A 6,533-nucleotide genomic window follows, 5' to 3' on the forward strand; every position below is an offset into this window, starting at 1 on the left:
GCCTAAGAGAAACAGATTTGTATATCGAGCGGGGCTCGATGCCAGGTGGGGCCTGATGTCAGACACTGTCCGATGCCGGGTGGGGCCCGATGTAGGGGCAGGGGCCCAGTATATGCGATTATATGTATGGTATGTGGTAGTATGGGGAACACACTGAGCTTCGTGCTTACGGTTTTCAGTTTTGGTTTCAGGTATTTCCAGTTGCAGAGAGAAGGGCTCGGGATGACTGCATTGCACACACCAAGCTGTTTTAGCCTGGGATGTTTACTCTGATGTTTTCATACGCTGATACTAATGTTTTGAGATATTTTGACTATGTTTGATGAAATGATTTGATAACTATGGTTTTATTTAATGATTTAAAAGGAAAATTTTGGTAATGATTTTTGGGATGTTCCAAGTTGGTATCAGAGCCTTGGTTTGAGGGATTCGGGCACACTCTCGGATGTGTCTGAACTCAAACTGAGGACTTGGTATGAAAATTTTCAAAAGAAAATCATTTTTATAAAAATAACTTTGAGAAAAAAAAGAATTTTGAAAAGAGAAAAGAACTTTGAAAAGAGAAAAGGGTGTGGTGCATGCAATCAGCCGAGCTCAAGTAAGTTCTCCCAAATTACCCATACATGTTTGTTTAGTTATGATATGCTTATGAGAACTCCATGCTAGATTAGGGCTAAGGATCTAGGAAGGATGCCTTATGTGCCTATTGTATGTGTATCAGCTCTATGAACTACATGCTAGTACATATTAGTAAGTGATACGATGGCCTGGTTAGCATATGCTTGATTATGTTTACTCAATGCCCGAATGCTGCTTGCTTTTTGCTTCTAGGAGTTCTAGTTATCTTCAACTAACTAGTAAACGAATATGTTAAGTTACATATTGCCAGGACTAAATAATTTCAGAAGGTTAGGTTTAGCTCTATTTCGCAGGTCTTGTCTGAGTCCAACCGTTGTAGGCTAGGGCCTCTCATTCGAAGAATTATTTGGTCTTAGTGATATGTAATGGTATTAGCGAGTTAGTTAGGGGGAGATAGCAGGGACTTCTTATGTAGCTGATGGCAGAGAGTGGGTTGGTAATTACCCTAAGGCAAGCCTAGGATGAGAGTAGTGTTGGGATCAATAGTAGTAGTGAAAGGGACTTGGTGGAGTCAAGGCAATTCTTGAGGAAAGTACGGATAGATGTGGAAGGTAGTATGGGCCCGTACTACTGAAAGTAAAGGATCCGTACTCAAGTCAAGGAGGGATGATATAAATCCAGGAAACTTGTAGTGTGTGTGTAATCCCTCGATATATGATGAGTATTTTGATGGTTATTATGTTATGTTGCAACATGATGACGCTACATACCAGACCACTTGGCAGTTCAGACGCGGGAGATGGATCAGGATCAGGCTCTGGAGCCGGGCAACTGGATGAGCAGATGAGAGAGTTTATATCATCTGAGATTACGCGCAATATTATGGACCAGACTCTTGTGATCTTTGGTACGGTCAAGGAGGGCATTCTGGAGATTTTGGATGAGAGGTTGGGTGCGTTCCGCACCGAGATTGCGGCCATGTTAGGGGCGCGCACGTTGACATTCAGGGAGTTCAGAGCCTGCGGAGCTCCAGACTATCATGGGGCTAAGTACCCCATTGCTAGCAGCCGGTGGTTGGCAGATGTCGCCAATGCTTTTCGTACTAGCGAGTGTCCCGAGGGGGACAAGGTCCGACTTGCCTCCTGTCTTTTGAAGGACAGAGCACGTGATTGGTGTGAGGAGGTTGGACATGCTATTGGGGATGATGTCGCGTTGGACGCGATGACATGGAGTGACTTCTCTGCTAGGTTCAGGGCCGAGTTTGAACTAGTGATTGAGGTGTAGCAGTTAGCACGGGAGTTTCAGGATCTCCAGCAGACTGCAGAGACGGTGGCTGAGATCACCGCTAAGTTCAGGGAGAGGGCCCTTCTTGTTCCACAGTATGTAGTAGACGAGGAGATGAAGACGACCCGATATCACGAGATGTTGAGGAGGGAAATCAGACGGTTTGTGAGCTGGTCCAGCTGCAAGACGCTGGAGGATATGATTGCTCGAGCCAGAGAGAGACATTCATTTGGAGGCAGATATTAAGAGGAAGCCAGACGAGGTTCATACATCCACGGGATCGGGAAGAGGCCCAAGAGATCAGATTTTAGATCGAGAGGTCATCAGGACAGTGACCGATGTGGCAAGTGCGGCAGGACACTCGAGGGTGCGTGTAGGAGTGGTATTAATGGTAATTCTGGTTGCTTCAGGTGCGGCCAGATCGGTCATTATAGCAGGGATTGTACTGCTACCACCACCCAGAGATCAGACCTGATATGTTTCCATTGCAGTCAGCTTGGCCACAAGAAGGCCCAATGTCCGAGCTTGGCCACAGTAGGACAGGTGATAGCACCTGCCCCTGCAACATTGAGGATCACTGACGGCCGTCAGGGCCGGGCAGAGGCACTTGCAGCGAGGAATAGGGCTTTCCAGATGACTACAGAGGAGACACGAGCAGTTTCCAATGTTGCAGGTGCGTAACTTTTGCCTATCTGTTAATTTTTATTTATGACTTTATTGCTATTTTCTCGCATCCATATGAGTAGTTGTATCTGATGGACTATGAGCATAACATCAATCCTATGGTGTTCATGCAACCCTAATTGCTTTGATCTAGGTTTTTCTAATTTGAACACAACATTGAATACCAAAGCAATAAACCCTATGAACTAGCATATAATTCGAAAATAACATATGATTAGGGTTAGAAAGATTACCATAATTGTTATGTAGCAATAACACTTACAATCCTTCTTGATCTTGACTTCTGAAAGCCTAGTGCCCCAAGTGTTGCACCTCTAATGGAGTCACAAACACTCATGCAATAAGATGACTTTAGGAGAGAAGGATTTTCGCCACTCTTAGGGTTTCATAAAGCTTAGACGAAAATCCCCTTGTATGGGGTCCTTTATATAGCTGTGGTTGCTAGGGTTTTCAGGTGGAAACCCTAATACCTAACTTAGGCAACAAGCAGCCCATGGACTCCTTCCTTAGAGCCCTTGGACGAAATTATATGGGCTTCCCCCATAAATTTCTTCCACTCCACTCTATGGAGTCCATCAGCCCATTTATGCAACTATCAATTATTTGCATAACAGTCCCCAATTATTTAATCAGTCTCTTTTGACCACTAAATTAATTCCAAACTAATTTATGATCAATACTAATTAAATAATATGATTTCCAAATAATATATTAATCTTGTAATATATTAATAAAACCATTTTGAGTAGGAATTTATTATCCACATAATAAATTCTACTCTCTCTCCTCTTGTCATCCTATCAAGTTGCATGAGTGAAGGCAACCCAAAAGGACCACGCTCATAATCGCGTCAAGTACATACCATAATAGTTATGGGCTTAGACACCTAATCCAACAGTCTCCCACTTGGATAAGTCTAATAACTATTTTGCAACTACAACTTCAGAACCTGATTAGCAATCATAGCTTTCAAAAGCCGTTGTCGAACTCTGGTCTTATCAACAACGCGTCCTTTAGATAAGGGATCATATATTCCTTTATTATAGATATCGTATGAACTAAGACATGGATTTAAATCATACTCTCCGTTCATTGTTGTTTCCCGATTTCCGATTTATGACGACTGACAACAGACTACAATTGAACACATCAAATTAGTCCAGGCTTGGCCAAGCGCTTTAGGGTGTCATCACAAAATCATCGAGGGCCCCACAAATATCGCTTTTATCCACTTTGGTAAAAGGAACGGATAGACATCGACAAATATGCTTGTTCTATTTACTCCTCAAATTACACACAACAATACGTTTTATAACACCAAGTTACTAGTGCGTTTACGTATTATCAATGCGCAATCGACATGTAAACTGCAACTCATATCTCTCCATTTAAAGAATATAAGATATTATCGTCTCATAATCACTCGTGATAAAATCCATAAAGTGATTCACGTGAGCATAGGTTTAATCCAATACTCTAATCTTATTACAGAAGTACTCATGAAATCTGCAGCAGACTTGTGCTATGTCTAAACACTTTAGACAATCTAAAGACGGATTCATGACAGTCTTGCCTCAATACCTACTTCCAACGTATGATCGACTGTAGATGTTCGAATAACCTAGTTATTCTGGAAGTTAAAACATGCAAAGTGAAACACAAGAATAATCGAATCCAATATGGTCTCAAACTTGTGAGTATAAATAAAACACTTATTATTTAATTATCATATTGATTACACATTATTCATTGTATAATGTTTCGAGTAATCAACTTACTACTTGAATTAAAACACTAGTTGTCCCATGCTCCAAGCATGCACACTTTGTCTACCTATGGTCCTTATTTTGTGAAATAAATCAGTTGACTCTTTGTCAAAGAATTAGTCTCAATTTGCCAAATACAAAGGTTCTCATCCATCACACAATATCAGTTGCACGATTTCAAGTTTCTGTCCAATTGAAACTTGGGTGATGAGAAACTTTTCTTATTTGGTAAACTTTCAACACTACCACAAATAACACAACTAAGAATCACATCTATTTTTCAATATTGCTAACAATAGGAACATACAAACATCGATTTTCACAAATATCATTGCAATGATATATATATATATATATATATATATATATATATATATATATATATATATATATATATATATATATATATATATATATATATATAAGAAAAAAATCAAAATTTGTTTTATTCATAAAAAAACGTGGAAAAACTTGTCCTTACAATGCATTTACAAATGAAAACTATGTAATTATTCCTTAGCAATCTATCCTAACTCTAAAGTAGCAGCTCAAAAATCCGATCTTCGAACCATGCAATCGAAATCCATTTCTTCGTGATCAGAATCAACTCACTTCTTTCTTTAAGCTTCCTCTCTTTTCTTCGATCCTACAAAACATCAAAATGCAATCTTATCACATTATGTATTAAGAATCTGCAAACAGGAACTTAATAGAGTTAGATAGCCGATTTTACCTAAAGCAGAGTCATACATTTTGACTCTCGCATCTCTTAGATCTCTCAGGTAGTTAGGTCAGCTTTGTAACCAATGCCCCTTCTCTTAGCAATAGAAACAAATGGACTCTTTGGGAACGACACAAGGGACAATCTCAGAATTTGCCTTTCTCTTATGGTCAATCATTTTGACCGTGGCAGATTTATTTCCCAAAGGAGAAGAAATCCTTTCTGGACTATCGTTCTCATTGCTTATGTCCATGGAAGTTTGAGAAGTAGATCTAGCAGACAAATTTGCTTGACCAGTGCGCCAAATCATTGCTGATTCAGCAGCAATAAGCAAATAAGTAAGATCAATTAGGGTCACGTCGTGGTCCATCATATAGTACTCTCTAACGAACTCACTATATGAGTCAGGAAGTGAATGAAGAACCCAGTCAACAGCCAACTTCCTTGAGATATCGACACCCAACATTCTCAACTTTTCAATGTGTGACTTCATCTCCAAGACGTGTGCACACACAGACTTTCCATTCTCATGTATTTTTGCCAATAGGGCTTGAGTGACCTTGAACTTTTCAAGTCTTCGATCACGTGGGTCAGGGAGAATTATTGGAGGAGGTGGAGGAAGTGAACCATGATTTCCATTTCCACAATCCAATCGTGGAACATCATCTTCTTCTGGAAAGCTTTTTCCAAAAGGTTCAGGAAGACCATAGTTGTTAGAGTTCGACATCTAAAAAATGGGGGAAATTCAAGTTAGTTGATAAGAATCCTTGATATAACACCCAAATGAAATATCAAGGCTAGGATCCAACACAATATTCTACAAAACGGAAGAGGGATGCCGTAATCTAGTTGCAGAATATTTGAAGCTAGGTAAATGACGATTTACCAATTTCCACAATGAAAAACGAAAAAGAAGTTTAAGTTTTAAATGAATTGAAACTCCTAGATCTTTTGAGATTCATTGAACTTTTCAATGGCATGTTTAATCTCGATTATGCCCTTCATGTTTGCGACTAGGATGCCGAGGATCACAAACAAGGTGTGGATAACCATGCAAATTAGTTTGGTACTCTTGAAGATGTCCACCACCTAATCAATGTGCCGGTTAACCACACACGCTCCTATGATCTATGATAATCTACGAGCTACCCATTGCCATCCTTCATTGGTCCCATATTAGTGTGTCGGTTAACCACACACGCTCCACTAACAACCAACAAGGTGCAATGTGAAATTTCATGGATTAGCACCAACTCCACATTTTTCCTAAAGTAACTAAGATTTGGGAATTTATAAAAGTGTTTAGTTACTTTTTATTTCATTATACTTATAATGGAAGGTTGTGTCCTATCCTACCCGTTCGGCTAACGACCCTCCACTAGTCAAGGGTGTGGTGGGTAAGAGTGGATACCCATTCAATCGCCATTTTATAGGCAATTTCCTTAAACACCCCTTAGAGACCAACTTCGTGAATGAAGCCTACTAACGGTAAGACCGAC

Source organism: Lactuca virosa, chromosome 1 (genome assembly GCF_052849685.1).
Source record: "Lactuca virosa cultivar CGN04683 chromosome 1, Lactuca_virosa_CGN04683_v6, whole genome shotgun sequence".
Taxonomy (NCBI): Eukaryota; Viridiplantae; Streptophyta; class Magnoliopsida; order Asterales; family Asteraceae; genus Lactuca; species Lactuca virosa.